We start from the raw sequence: 15838 nt of genomic DNA on the forward strand, positions 1-15838 counted from the left end.
GGCTGTGAATTGAAATGTTGAAATTGGTAAAGATATTACACTGTATATTAGCCTGACAGCTAAAGGTGTTTCTGCTATTGTAAATGGGAGCTGTTCTAACTTCTCTAAATGCGACATTGTGTAGGGGGTATCTTTCTTTGCCATCAGTTGTTGTTTGCGTGTTAAGTTGAAAGGAAAAAAATAGGCTACTGGAATTCAGATAATGCCATGGTATGCACCCATTTATAAGGGTTTGAAGTGTCCAGCAAAACTGCATGAAAGACCTGACTTTTCCCATCATAAAATGTCAGCATATCCATTTGCATAATATCAATAACAGATGATACAATGTTATTCATGTTATAAAATCTGAGAAGACAGCAAGCACTTTATCCAAATTATTGAGATCAATTTGTCTTCAACTTGCAGCAGCTTCCATTTACAATAATTTCCAAATTTCATTATAGGTAGCATAAATACATCTTTCTAAACAAGGGGACACAGTGCCTATTAAAAACAAGTCATGTATTCAGACAGGAGAGAAAGATGTTGTTTTGCTCCAGAAAGTGTGAAATGTTCAAACCATTGTTGGCATAATTTCCCCAATGAATTGCCAGTAACAATACCTGAATGTTCTGATTGGGAATATCGGGGGTCGGGTTGGCTTGTCTTAAACCCTGATGTGAAATTAAGAAAATGAGCATGACAACTATTTGTGTCTACTGGCCACAGTAACCACATGTGATAACCTGAAAGTGTTGAATTAAATATACCATTCTGCACCATACTATCAATTTGTTCTTCAGTGTAATTTGTCAGACTTGGCTAATTATCGAAGCAGGCAATGGAAGGAATATCCGGGGCATTAATTTTTTAATTTTAGCCAGCCCCAGACATGTAGTCTGTTGGACAGTGTCATTCAGGAAAATAATTTGTATTGGGATGAAACATGCTTGAAACAAGGTTTCTGTTCCCTGGACCTGCCAAGGTTTGATTGCCCAAATCGCCCAAATCGATTTCATTTCAATTGTGTCCTTCTAATAATCATAGACTTCAAGGGCTAACTGGGTAACAAACAAAGCTGTATATACTAACTTAGTTTGTGTGAACATATATTTCTTTGGTGATGTAGGAAGTAATTTAAAATAATAAGATATTGGATCTGAGGTGTCATACCCAGATAAATAAGTGAAATTATCTTTGTATCTTTTCCTATTGTGTATTATTAAAACGTGCATGTTGACCACTGGCCCTATGAAGGAAATGATGGCTGTAATGGTGATAACAGGACACATAAGCATAATTAGCAGAAGATACAGGTCCTCTGATTCGAAAACAGTATAATATCCCAGCTCCGACAGCATGGAGTTTACTGTCTCAACATCCCAATCATCTGAATGTGTTCCAGATACTATTACATCCCCCATAGAAACTTTAAATACGTATGGTATCTGCATGATCTCCGTAGGACAGAATATGTCGAAAGAAACTTTATCCCAAACAATTCCATCAGTTACTGGAGTGGCTAAAATGTTCACGAGGGACGCGTCTCTTTTTAGTTTATGTGAGAAAGAATGTGGGGCCAACACACCATCGACCAGTTCTGCAGCAGAACGTTCTGGAAGGTAATGGCCATTAATAAGCACGAAACAAACTGCCAATCCAATTCATAGGAATAGAAAAAAAACAAGGAAGTGTTAACCAAACATGTATCCAAGGCGGAACCAGATAAGTGCATTTCAGCCATGAAAAGAAAACATAAATCTGTGCAGGAAGAGTGTCTAAAACTGAGGAACTGTCTGAAGATAAATCATCCCGATCAATATGATACTCAAAAGCATTCAGGAGAAAAACTGGTGGCTCAGGTTTGGTAACTAGACTCGAAAAATCCAGAAGAGTTGGATCCACCAAAGGTGGATCTGTGTAGACAAGACAATGCCAGCTACAGAAGACACAGCAGTAACAGTCATGCTTACTTCAGTTGTGGTGCTGGTTGTGGATGCAGGTATTAATTGTAGTACATTCTCTGTCCCACTGCTCACTAGCTGAGGAGAAACAGCTTTGGTGGTGCTCACTAACTGAAGAGGAATGTCTGTGTTTCCTCGTGTTCTGCCATTTAAAATCGGCCACATGGTGCAATTTGGCAAGTTCATTGGAGACAAAACAATTGTCTTTTAGAACCAGGAAGCATTGGTAGGCTAACTGTTATTGTTCCATGGATGCCAAGGACAGGTACTGGTGCTCGGTATGAGGGGCTGAATTCCTTTTTGACCTCGACCTTCTCTCAAATGAGATCCCAAATTTTCAGAATCCAGGTGGAAGGCTGTGGTTTCTTCTCGATGGTCACAGAGGAGGAAGTATTCAAATGTTCATTGGATTGGGAGTTATGTGAGAAAGAATGTGGGGCCAACACACCATCGACCAGTTCTACAGCAAAACGTTCTGGCAGGTAATGGCCATTAATAAGCAGGAAAAAAACTGCCAATCCAATTCATAGGAATAAAACAAAAAAAAAGGAAGTGTTAACCAAACATGTAACCAAGGCGTAACCAGATAAATGCATTTCAGCCATGAAAAGAAAACACAAATCTGTGCAGGAGAGTGTCTAAAACTGAGGAACTGTCTGACGATAAATCATCCCCGATCAATATGATACTCAGAAGCATTCAGGAGAAAAACTGGTGGCTCAGGTTTGGTAACTAGACTCGAAAAATCCAGAAGGGTTGGATCCACCAAAGGTGGATCTGTGTAGACAATGCCAGCTGCAGAAGACACAGTAGTAACAGTCATGCTTACTTCAGTTGTGGTGCTGGTTGTGGATGCAGGTATTAATTGTAGTACATTCTCTGTCCCACTGTCCACTAGCTGAGGAGAAACAGCTTTGGTGGTGCTCACTAACTGAAGAGGAATGTCTGTGTTTCCTCGTGTTCTGCCATTTAGAATCGGCCACATGGTGCAATTTGGCAAGTTCATTGGAGACAAAACAATTGTCTTTTAGAACCAGGAAGCATTGGTAGGCTAACTGTTATTGTTCCATGGATGCCAAGGACAGATACTGGTGCTCGGTATGAGGGGCTGAATTCCTTTTTGACCTCGACCTTCTCTCAAATGAGATCCCAAATTTTCAGAATCCAGGTGGATGGCTGTGGTTTCTTCTCGATGGTCACAGAGGAGGAAGTATTCAAATGTTCATTGGATTGGGAGTAACAGAACTTTTGTAGATCCTGTAAGACAACACAACGATTATCTACATCAATGGGCGAGGCTGCTGCCTCAACGTCTGGACCGTCAATCTCACCCAGAGATCATTTTGGGAGGTTATTTGGTGCTAGTTGAACTGCATATAGGTGGTGAATCCAACTACACCATGTGCTTAATACTCTAGCTGTTAATAACTACTTTAAGTCACAGCTCATACTCTCCACAACAGAATGGCCCTCTGGCTGGTATGGAGAAGAACATTGCACCTGTACACCCAGGGATGCCATTGAATCCCAGTATGCTTTAGATGCAAGACCTGGTCAGAGTGGAGTGTACTACATGCATGTGTCCTGATAAACACTAGCATGTCTTTAATAACAGTTTGAGCGTCAGCAGAAAGCTGTGGCCAAACCCGGAGGTACCCGGAGCAAGAATCAAATGCAACTAAAATTAATTTAAATGCAGTATTTGAAATAAGAGGACCACGGTGATCCAAATAAATGCAGACAAAAGGCTTGTTGGAAATAAACAGGTGTGTCTATGGTGGACAAGCCACAGTAGAAACTTTAATTTGTTGACAAATATCACAACACAGGCCTGCTAATATAAGCTGTGCCACCATGAACATTGCTGAAAATTGTGGCTACCACACCAGCATGTGCAGACGTAACACCTTTATGTGCCGCTACAACTAAAGCTAGTCTGTGGTCCTGGTTGGGCATCAAACGATCACAAACTCCTGGAATCATTACAAAAGGAATGTTTTGGCCATTTAGAGGATACTATGAATATGCTGTCCCTTGTGTTCAAATGAGAACAAATATACTTTATGCAATAGCTCACCTAGTATTGTTGGAATTAAAAAAGTTAGTCTCTCAGCCTACTTGTGGAACTTGTTTAGTAACAAAAAGCAACAAAAGTAGTAATCACAAAATCAACCGGAATAACTTTGTCCTCACACAGTTATGGACCATATAATTCTACCATGCCTAGAATTTGGATTACTTTTATACATTTTCTTCACATAGACAAAGGTGGGAGTCACATAAATGAGAGGGAAACTTTAGATAATATGAGCTGAGACAGGCTCCCTTTGTTCTTAGAGCCTTGAGATGGATATATATGCCAGAATGTTCTCTGTTGAGTTAACAGGATTCAAGGTTTCTCGCCTGCAAGTGCTGGAGCAAAAACAAGGCTTAAGGCCTTATACATTATGGTATAACATGGGAGTACATTATAAATGCAGTTTCAAAACAACATTGCTGATGCAGAAGCTGCATTCTAATGCATGTAACACTGTTCATATGTTTAAAATATAAGAGACAATGAATAGGATTTAGAATTTAGGAGACATCAGATGTTGTATAAGGCTCTTTCAGGCCCTGATGGAATGGAAAAAGGTTATGATGTATGGAGCAGAGCGATGGAAAGCGTACACTCAGCTTCCACTGCTCACTGCCAAGATATCTAGGCACAGCCTCTGCCTCAAACGGACAGGGCAATCATCCCAGCGGCTGAAGCGCTGCCAGATACAGCAGTGCCAAGGTTTCAGTAAATGTACTGCAATTTGATCTTCTCCCTCTGGTGCACAGACTCTCACTTCACTGTAGCTTACCTACATTTCTTTTTTTCTTTTTTGCAGTTTTATATAGCGCAAGATCAACCCGAAGGTTTCCGAAAACTTCACATGAGCACTAGTTACATCACATAAGGACACATTAATTTTTGTAGGCACAGGGATATTAGTTGATTTGTGCAGAATCATAGGATGTTGAGTCGACGCTGAGACTCGGACCTGGTTCTCCAGTTCCAAAGTAGGCAGCTCTGACCATCACGCAACATCTTCTCCTCCTACATATTATCGTTACTAGCGTCTGAAGATGTAAAATCGTTTGATATTTAACTATATGCTACAGTCTCACACATTATTCTTTTTTCTCTAACGGAGGGTGATTCTTACAGCAATGAAGATGTAACAGAGGCTTAAAACTGCAGCTTCATCCTTCTCTGCTGCACGTTCCCTTGGGTAGCAACAAACGGAGTTCTTTCCTGTGCTTAAGAGAGCTCATTATGTTATCTTTCTCGCTTGTCTCTCAGTAGCGGCCCGTGTTGGGACTGCTGCGGGTGCTGACGTGGGGCAAGGGAGGGGCAGGGTGGGGGTAGTAAACTGTGGCATACGGCCACACAGAGGTAAGTACACAAACAAATAAATAAAACAAATTTGGTTACGCGCGCTGCACCACTTTTTGCCCCTTTCCTACATCAAGAAACCTTTAGAGAAGAACTTATGAAAGTTTGGGAACTCTTGACCAAGTTTTGTGAAAAAGCTCAAAACAAAGACCGGCATCTATGGCAAGAGTCAAGCCAGCAATGTCAAATCGCAACTTAACCCAACCTTATTGGTTTACCCCACTGAAAGTTCCGGAGCTCCTTGCCATCGAAGACAAAGACCTCCAGAGCTCACTGGGGCATTGTGCTGCAGCACGGCATCATCATATACTCGAAATCCAGGTCCGAAGACCCAACTACTCAACGTCGTGAGAAAAAGCCTGAAAAAAGTTACTAAGTCAGAAGGTAAAAGCTAGACAGGTCCCAACCGCTCATTGTATCTGACCTGTACTCCATCGTGGTCAGCCTGAAACTTTGACTTAATCCCGGTCCAGCATGACCAGATAGCCATGGTTGGTGCCATACACTTTTTGGCGATAGAAAGCACAGTTTTATATTTAATCTTTGCAAATTCCTATCTCCGTTTTGGTGTCATTTTAAAGATACAAATATTCTCTATTTTGATAAATAGGTGTTGGATTTTAATTGTGTTGCGTCTTTTACTTATTTTCTCTTTCTGTGATATTAAATGCTTTACACACCTGTCTGCTAAGTTAACCCTGACTGCTTGTCTGCAGAGCTACCAGGGGTTGAGCAAGAATTAATTTATTGGAACTTGAATGGACCATATTAGTGATTGTGGTATTACTACTAGCTGTGGGTACCTACCTACCCCTACTAATAACCCACCTTCCAATAGTAAGGGTGGACCCCTACTAATAACCAACCTTCCAATAGTAAGGGTGTAGATTTGTTTGTTGACTTTCTTGGGGAGGGGAGTATGTACTTGCCATTACTTCCACTATCTTCAATTTTTTCTTCCACTTATCTTAGCTGTGCACCCTCCAACCTTAAATGTATTTGGGGTTCTAGTCAGCTCTGTGTGTTGTGTGGGTCTTCAGCACTCCTCGTCTGCTTTAAGTTCTGATGGTGTTTTCACCACTCTTGTACCCGATAGCCTTTTCTTCCTCTGAAGATAAGGCAGTCTGGTCCTGTCCCCGAGAATGAGATCTAGGTTGCTAAACAACTTAACCATTGTCTTTTGTACACACCTGGTATGTTTTCTTCAGTATAAATGGCCTTTTTCGTGTAAACATTTTTTGCAGCCGTAGCTCGTTATCCTTTGCAAGCAAGTTATACTATGTGAGAAAGCAAAATAATTGCAAACAAGCTTTGTAAGAAAAACAAAATGTTGAGAGTGAGTGTTCCAACTGAGCCTGGAAACTACAAGTAAGTATAGCAAATAAACCAAAAATATGTCGACTGATTATGGCAAGTGAGTGACTGCGGGGGTAGAAATGAAGCCAAACAAAGTGTGAATCAGAAGCACCATTTCACTGGCAGGAAAAAAACAGACAGATGGCGAATACATATGGAACATGGGCCCACACACATGTCCTCATTTCATCTCCAGAAGCCCATATTTTGAGTCACTTAAATTTGCACATGCTGCCTTGCACGCCTCTAACCAATGAAAAAGCAAATGGCTCAGCAGTTTTAACACGATCTGAATCACGTCATAGGAATAGTTGTCAAACACAATAGTGCATACAGTAATACTTTGTATACCATGGCACGAATGAGTGTATAATACAGTTAAATTTAGATAAAAAGTTGGGTGTGTTTTGACAAGTAGATGTACACCAACACAACTCTGTGTTTACTGAAAGACATGCCTTTTATGGTACTACATCATTCCCTTAAAAAGCATGCTATCCAGTTCTTTAAGTGGGCTTGGTCCTGTTGGGTCTCAGACCAGGTAGTAATTAAAACCAACTTTGAAATGGGTCCCTATCAGATTTTATATTCATGTCCCTAAATGTACTGACTTAAAGACTGATTGTTCTGTACCCCCAAAGTACTGCATAACAGTGATGCAATTCCTGTTTACATTTCATGTTTACTTCGCCTTGCATTCCATAAGGCTATTTGCTTTTCTGCTTCTCTCATCTTTAGCTGATATTTATGAGCCTTATGTAGTGCGCACTTAATTTCCTTCCAGGTGTCTGAATGAGTTGAGGTTGTGGGTGTTTATGACCTTCACATAATTGTGAGTTCTGACTCGGAGTGCATTTCTGACAGTGCCTTTGGTGGGTCATAGATGTGTGCAGAATATATGCACATTCAATGCTTGGCCTCTCTGCATAGCACACAGAGCAATAGCTGCATATATGCCAGTCGTAACTGTGTGAAAATATGCGCTAAGCAGATAGACGATTTAAGAAAGATATAGAGAAAATAAGGGCATAAGCATCTCGCTGAATGATAGACTTCAGAAGAAAGTGGTGTGAAGAAGAAAGCAGTAGAGCATGAGACAACTCAGAAGGCCACTACCCCTTTTACACGCCGTAGTAATGTCTAAGTAACAGTTCTTATTATAAGAGTTAAAACATTTTCAATTGTAATGATTCACCACAAAATAGTTGTTATTTGTTAATGTGATACAGCTAACAGCGATTGGCATAGAAAAAAGTGCTGGCTTGTTTTAGGAATATGTGTTGGTTGTTGTGTGGCACGTTTAGGTGTAATAACAGAAAACTCATCCAGGGATACCCAAATAGTGGCCAAGTGGCATTCTGTGAGAAGCACATGATTTTAGTTTAGATGTTTTAAGCCACACCCTTAATTCCATAGGCCACGCCTCTATGAAATGATTCTTAATTATGCTTATTTGGCCACGCCCCTTCTAGAGACCCACCTCCTATTTTTATCCCACTTGAATCAATTTGAAAAATCTTTGGAGGAAGAGCTGAGAAAAACATGAAGAGATTTGATTCGCCTATTACTTGCATAAGCAGAATTTAAGTAGGAAAAGTTTTCAATTTTTTTTTTTTTTTTTAAATCGAGTGTCAGGTTTGCATTGGGACTTTGTCAAATGTAGCGCAGAACTCGAGCAAATGTCTAACTCGCAGTAAAGGCGAGTATATTAAGAAGCAGAATGGAGTTTTACCAAGCCACTTTAACAATGCCAAAAGGAAACAATTTTCGAATGTCTTTAGAAAAAAAATACCATTGTCTACATAAATGGGTCTCCCGGGGCCTGGCCTCTTCAGCCTGGCAGGACAGCCCGCCGGCAGAGCTGCCCCGCTTGGCTGCCTTCTGATATCTGTTGTTCTACTGGCACAAAAAGACATTCACAGCTGAGCGAGCCAATTCTGCTGAGCTCACTTTGCAGAGTAACAATCCGTACCGCCGCCGCATCCAAAGTCTGGAAAAGGTCGATAGCAAAGGCTTCAGAAGGTTTTACGGCGTCCCGTTCGGCGGCAGGCTACCCCGGGTGACATTTAGCCGATACGTCATTGTAGAACGTTGCACGTTGATATCTGCTTTACAGGAGGCAGAGAATTGATCCTGTAGGATAAAAAACACGTCTTCTATGATCTCTTCAACAAGCTAAAAAGCTCTTCAGTGGTATTCTGCATCCGGCTTTAATCCTCAGAAACGAGTCCCCTCACGCAGTGCGGTTCCGGCCCTGACAGTATGCAGGGGCGTGGCCTGGTCAGTAAGGTTGTGAGGGGGGGCTCTAGATTAACTGCCAGTGCAGAGTACAGGAACCAACCGGCTCAAATTAAGCACTGGTATCAAGTGAGAGATAACATTATTTTGCGAAATAACCAACATTTGAGAGAGAGAGAGTGTTTTTGTCTGTGTGTTTAAAATTCCTGGTGAAATCTGACAGACACCTCACCATACCCGACTGAAAGCACCTGCACCCAACTATATATCACAAAATACAATTATCAAGGGAGTGTTAGACCCCAAATACCCCCCTGAAGCTACACCCCTGACAGTATGGTTTGATTGGCTGTCATGCCCCTCACTCCGCTTTCCCAAGAGCTCGTGAGAGGGTAAGCAGTAAATGACTACCAATATTGACCTCATGACCAGTCACTGATACCATGAACAGGACACAAATCAGAAAAACACATATTACATTTGGAAAGTAAGCAAGTGAAAGATACATCAGCTTGTCTTGTGAATGTAATGGGTATAAGATTTTCCAGAAATTATATATAACATCAATTTGCTTTAAAACTGTACTAATATGTAAAATAAAATGTATTGGCAAAGCCAATTGGTGTGGTATGGTATGGTATATTAGATTTCTATAGCGCCTTTTCACCCAGGGGTCTCTAAGCGCTTTGCAGAGAGTGAGCACCATGCTAGAGGGAAGAGAGTTAGGCAGTACCCCAAGCCTCCTGAAACAACACTGTTTTTAGCTTTTTTCTGAAAGATAAAAGATTTGTTTCTTTGCGCAGGCTCTCTGGCAGTTTGTTCCATGCACTGGGGATTGTATGGGAGAAAGTTCGCCCTCCAAAGGAGGAAAGTTTGAAGCGCGGACAAATCAGTAAAGCAGCGTCTGCTGATCGTAAATTCCTGCTTGGGGCGTATGGAACTAGACGTTTCTTGATATATTTTGGGGCTTGTCCGTACAGTGCTTTATGCGTAATGCATAGGCCCTTGAATTTGGCCCGTTGTTTCACCGGCAGCCAATGGAGTTTATGGAGGAGGGGAGTAGCCTGAGTCCTCCTAGGTTTATTGAAGATCAGTCTGGCGGCATCGTTCATGACTATCTGAAGTCTACTCGACAATTTTTGAGAGATATTGTCATACAGAACGTTGCCATAATCCAGACGTGCCAGGATCAGTGCTGATACTGCTCTTCTAAGCGTGTCTACCGTCAGGATCGGGGATAGTTTGCGCAATTGCCTCATTAGCCCCACGCAAGTACCCACTACGGCTGAGACTTGGGCAGACATGGTGAGGTTTCCATCAATAATCAGGCCCAAGCTTTTCACTGCTTCAGCTGGTATTGGGGATGGCCCTAATTCGGTAGGCCAGAGGAGATTGTTCCAGGGGCTGGATGCCGTTGTGATCGCCAACACCTCGGTCTTATCTGGATTTATTTTTAATGAGTTGGTCGTCATCCAGTTCACAGTGAATTTTAGGATGTTCTGCATTCTCTGGTATGCCATTGGACAGTTGTCAATTTGAATAATAATCTGCGTATCGTCGGCATAGTTGTATATACTGCAGTCCATCTGATTTAATGTTGAGATGAGAGGTTGCAGGTAGGCATTGAACAATAAAGGTGATAATGCCGAGCCCTGAGGGACTCCGCATGTGATACCTACTGCCTCCGATACCAGGTTAGCCAATTGCACTCTCTGGACCCGTGACTCCAGGAAGGATGTCAGCCAGGCATGGGCGGTGCCCTGAATACCGAGATCCCACATCCGTGACAACAATAGGTCATGCCTGACCGTATCGAATGCCGCAGAGAGGTCTAACAGCACCAGGGCACATGGGTCCTTCCTGTCCGCTTTAAGTCTCAGGTCGTCCAGCACGGAAAGCATGACCAATTCCGTGCTATGGTGGGCCCTGAAACCAGCCTGGTTAGGCTCTAGTAGAGAGTTATTTTCTAGATGTTGAGAGAGAGTGGGCAATACATGTTGTTCCAAGATTTTTGCTAGGAACGGTAACTGTGAAATGGGCCTGTAGTTTTTCAGGATCTTAGTATCAGCCCCTGCCTTTTTCAAGAGGGGGATCAGGCGAGCCTCCTTGAAGTTGGATGGAACCTGTCCAGTTATGAGTGAGCTATTCAAGAGTGATAGTATGTCGTCCTCTAGCCCTAACCATGCTTGTTTAAAGACCCTTGGGGGACACGGGTCCGCCGGTGAACCTGATTTAACTCGGCCCATCACTGTTCTGATAGTTTCCTTAGTGAGTAAGGGTATTGAGGTAAGGGGCTGAGTGACTGTTGGGGTCGTTTTGGTCAGAGTATCGGGACAGTCCAGTCTGGGGGTTATCTTAATTTCGGACAGAAGATCAACAATCTTAGTGGTAAAAAAAGACTGACATTTTTGGCAGTCTTCTTGTGAGAAGGAGGGGGCTGTTCCTTCTTTTTCCTCAATTCAGACAGAACTTTAAAAATTTCTTTCTGGGGATTAGGAGAGGTTGCAATTCTATCTTCATAAAACTCAGCCTTCCTAGCCCTAATAGCTTGTTTGTATATGGTTAGCTCTTTGGCATATAAGGTTCGACTGTCAGAGTCATACCCCTTGCGCCAGGCTCTCTCTGTCCGACGCAGGGAGCGTTTCAATAGCCTTAGTGCCCCATTGAACCATGGTGCACTTTTCTCCTTATCTCCAATTTTAACCCTTCGTGCAGGTGCCACCACCTCAATGACGCTTTCCAGTTTTTGAGATAGTTTGAGACTGGCTGTCTCAGTGTCATCCTCGGGTTGTCTATTAAGGTGAGGTGGTAGTCTCTCTAGAGTGGAGATAAGTGTGTCGGTGTTGATTGTGTTCCACCTTCTCACGACCTGCCACTCAGCGGTGTGCGGTGCGCTTTGTCCTGGAAATACTTGATGAAGCAAAGCTTCGCATTTGCGACGTGCTTTATTCATGAACCTCGCCCGTGTGTAATCCAGTAATAATTTGTACGTCTTACTAACGTTTATTTTATGTTTAAACGAGGTTTCCCGAAGCTTGCCTATGTGTTTTACTAAAATAATTAACTCGAGTCTTTTAAAATGGCCGCTGCTTGGGAGTAAGTGTCTGCGCATGCGTCAGTCACACTCACGTGTCCTGATGTGTTCGCAGAATTGGAGGGAAGTAGTTGCGCATGCGTAATGCATAGCTTTGCCAATAACGTGGTACTGCTCGTGCCACTGCTCTTGTATCTGTTTATATGTAGCTAACATTTAGACTGCATAAGTATATTTCTTAGTGATAAGTTGAAAGTACAAACGCTGTGATGTGTTTTCATAATGTTATTTCTATGTACTAATTTGTTCTCGCTTACTTTTCATGTACCGCGGGGAATGGGGGTCTGACTGAACTCAAAGCCATCTTGGAGGGTACTTGTGCGCAGACTCGCCGAAAAGTCATCTCGGCATTGAATAGCTGCCAAAGAAGGTTGATACCAGAAGCAAGCCTGGGAAACAGCACCTTCGCCCCGCAACGTCATGATATTGTTCTAATATGTTGCAAAAATGTATTCTTTGCCTGTATTCTGCGCAACTTTCTCATGGGAACCCCAATCTTGCTAGGCGGTACCCAGAGATGTAAATAAGGCCTCCAAATACTGTGTTCTGATTGGTGTGTTACCCAAATCCTATCTTAGGACCAATCCAAATTGAGGGATTCTGACACTTTGCAACATTGGGGGGTGGTACACCGTCCCCAAACTGTATATCTACCCTGGGTTCACCTAGGGAATTGTCCGACTTGTCTGGTTTAGCTGACCTGTCACTGACCCATCGTACTCAATAGGTGACTGAAGATACAGAGAGCTGCGGAGCACTCTGTCCAAAATCGACCATAGACTAAGGTTCTACTGAACCTTAAAGTGCTGGCGAAGCACTTTGCTGGGAGTTCGCTGACCCAATCGGGGTCTTGATCGATAGCTGCAGAGAGGGTGGAGCGCAGGCGTTGCTTCCAAACTGCGGGTGCGGTCCTGTCCTGAGGGTTTGCTGTCCTGTCCTGAGGTCCTGTCCTGATTTCTAATCCGAGGGTATCCTGTCCTGTCCTGGGTGTCCATTCTGCACCTGCTGTCCTTTGAGGGGTATCCTTCCTTGAGGGTTTCCTGTCCTTAACTGACCCGTGGCCAGGGTTTGGTTTCCACACCAGTCTAGGTAAATACTGCTCTAAGTTCTTTAAACTTGCACCTTTCTATTTTTCTGTCTTTGCTTCAATAAAGAGACACCTTGCATATGTTGATCTTTCCATGCTTTTTGCCGCAAATTATTGAAACATAAAGTCATTTGCATATTTTCTTAACGTGTTCCCATGTTACCCTACCTTTTAGAAATCATATTTTGCATTGTAGTTTGTCATTTTCTGATATGGTCTAGAACGGCCTTATTTAAACTGTCTAAAGAATTGTTGCCTTAAATTCATAGCGTTTCCTGTTTGCATCTCATATTAGCATTTCCATGATTACCCTGACTTTATTTCTCTATAGTTATGTACTTTTCATTATCTTGATTATTGATTGCCTTATTCTTGTAAACTTAATGCTCAACGAAAACGAACTTTAGATAAAGCTTTTAAAACTTCCAGTTGTCCGTGGTCATTTTACAACAGTATTAAATGTCATTTTGAGTTGGTATTTTGCTGCCTTTCCTTTTACAGCTAGCTCCCTGATCCGTTGAGGTCATAGGTACCCGTGTCGGTGGATAGTAAGTCGGGTACGCTGAGTAATAACAGTAGGGAATTCACACAAATTGGTAGCAGCCCGTGAAGTCACCCTGTCAATGAATAGTGTGAATTGAAAGTATATGGGCCCGAAGCCGGAAACGGCGAAATTATTGGCTGGGTGACCTCGCGCGCTCTATCAGTTTTTCTGGCTAGCAGAGGATGGTTAGGGACTAGTTGAAGGTTAGGCAGGATTAGTTAGGCTGGCTAAGTCGGTAGCTGCTAGTATATTAATGCTGCTATAAGAGCGGCTGTTCCGAGGGACCCGATCAATCTCTTGTGAATACGCTGCTTTGAAATTCATGAATTGTTTTATCATTGTTATTCTTGTTCTTAGATTGTTATATGTATTAATCCATGCGTTTGTAAACCGTATCGTTCATTGTTGTCCGAACTCCCCGGGGAATTGAAAAGGCAAGTGGTGAATAGAATCCATTGCCTTGAGGTCGCAGGCTTAAGGAAAAGTTAGGTGCAGGTGAGGATAACCGGGAAGCACTAACTAGGGTTTTTCTGAATACATGTGTGAATAAATGTCAGTAACGAGGTTCATTGGCAAAATTCCCATAGTGGCGTAACCTACTAAGGGTCACATCGGAAGAATAGCAGGTTCATCGGAGCTTGGGTGAAAGCAGAGGGGTCCGCTGGGAAACCTTAGACTCGGATATATCCCGGAGAAGTGGATGAGTTTAGGGGAATAACAGGTTCACCGATGCTAGAGTGAAGGGTAGGCGGAAGAGATCTACCCGCAGCGCGTGAAAAGTAAATGGAAGTAGTTTACTTGCAGTAAAAGAAATCTTTCTCTGTCTAGACACTTGAGCACTGTGGCGAATGTGTATTCGTTGTTAAATAACTAAGCACTAGCACTTTAGAAAGAAAGAAAGTTTCCGTTACCTTGTGAAGGGAGGGAGTCAGCCGCGAAGCGTCTCTGACGTCACTCCGTGCCGCGCTGGGATTGGTAGAAGCAGCGGGCGGGTAGCGGGGCTGAAATTGTAAAGGAGGGGTGAAGCGCCAGAGCGTGAGGACAGTCTCACGAAGGGGACGCGCACCCATTGGCCGAAATTATTTGAACGCGTGCATCTCATTGGTCGCACAGGATTGCAAGACGCGTTCTGATTGGAGGTGACTTTGTAAACAGAGTTAAGCGTAGAAATCGTATGTGGCACTCGTATTGTCCAGAGACTAGACCGGATCCAAGAAGCCAAGGGTTTGAAAGGGATCAGTGGAAGGCCAAGAGATACGATATTATGTACGGAACTAAGAGAAAAATGTCCCTTGTAAATAGGGTAAAGAATTATTTCAAAACGGACAAACCAATTAAGTCCAGAGAGGGCGTTATTGTCCCGCCACCGAATACTCCCGCCTCGTTCATGATGTTTGACCGGGGGTACAATACCTGTGTGTGGTTGGAAAATTGGGTAAAGTACACAAAGGATGACGGAATATTGGCTTTTCCGTTAGACGGTACTTTCAATGGCAGGATTTTATTTAATTTGAGGACCCGAATGAATGAATTGCATCCCAGACCGAGACTAACGCAGTATGAGGCATTAGAGGAATGGGAGATTGAGGCTTTTGAAAGAGAGAAACCCCGGTTGGACAAAGGTCTGACCAAGTGGTACCCAAGGCTGAAACAAGAGACCAGGGACAAGAGGATGAAACAGTGGAGACAGAGCATGATTGTTGAGGGTCTGTTTCCCATGATGCCAGCGGGTGCCCCTTCTGCGGGAGAGAAAAAGACAGAAAAGAGTAAGCACTTGGGAGCGCTTGGGGAGTCAGACGATGAATTATTAGATGACATCTTTACGTGAAGTCCGCCCCCTTATAATGAGGGAGCCCGACCTTCCAGTGTAGGAGAGAATCCCCAGCGTCCATCTATTAAGGAGGAGGACAGATCCCTAATTAGGGGGGGGAGGTGGCCAGGTACTGCCCTATTTTGAAAATCCCGGACCCGCGGGGGTACGAGAGATATATCCTAGAATGCCCGTGAGCCCGGAGGGAAAATATTCCCATGAAAGAGCATTATTCCCCAGACCTCTTTATGAAAACGAAGAAAAGCCATTAAGTTCAGGAATGCCCTTTTTGCAGCCTCCATATGGGGAAGAGCGCAGGTCATTTGGCACAGGAACTTC

At 43.0% G+C, this 15838-nt stretch overlaps 1 pseudogene; it reads right to left on the minus strand.

Moving 5' to 3' along the window:
• Positions 1 to 1191: 1191 nt before the first annotated feature.
• LOC144784188 (uncharacterized) lies at positions 1192 to 2931 on the minus strand (annotated as a pseudogene).
• Positions 2932 to 15838: the final 12907 nt, after the last annotated feature.

The sequence above is a fragment of the Lissotriton helveticus genome, chromosome 10 (genome assembly GCF_964261635.1).
Source record: "Lissotriton helveticus chromosome 10, aLisHel1.1, whole genome shotgun sequence".
Classification (NCBI taxonomy): Eukaryota; Metazoa; Chordata; class Amphibia; order Caudata; family Salamandridae; genus Lissotriton; species Lissotriton helveticus.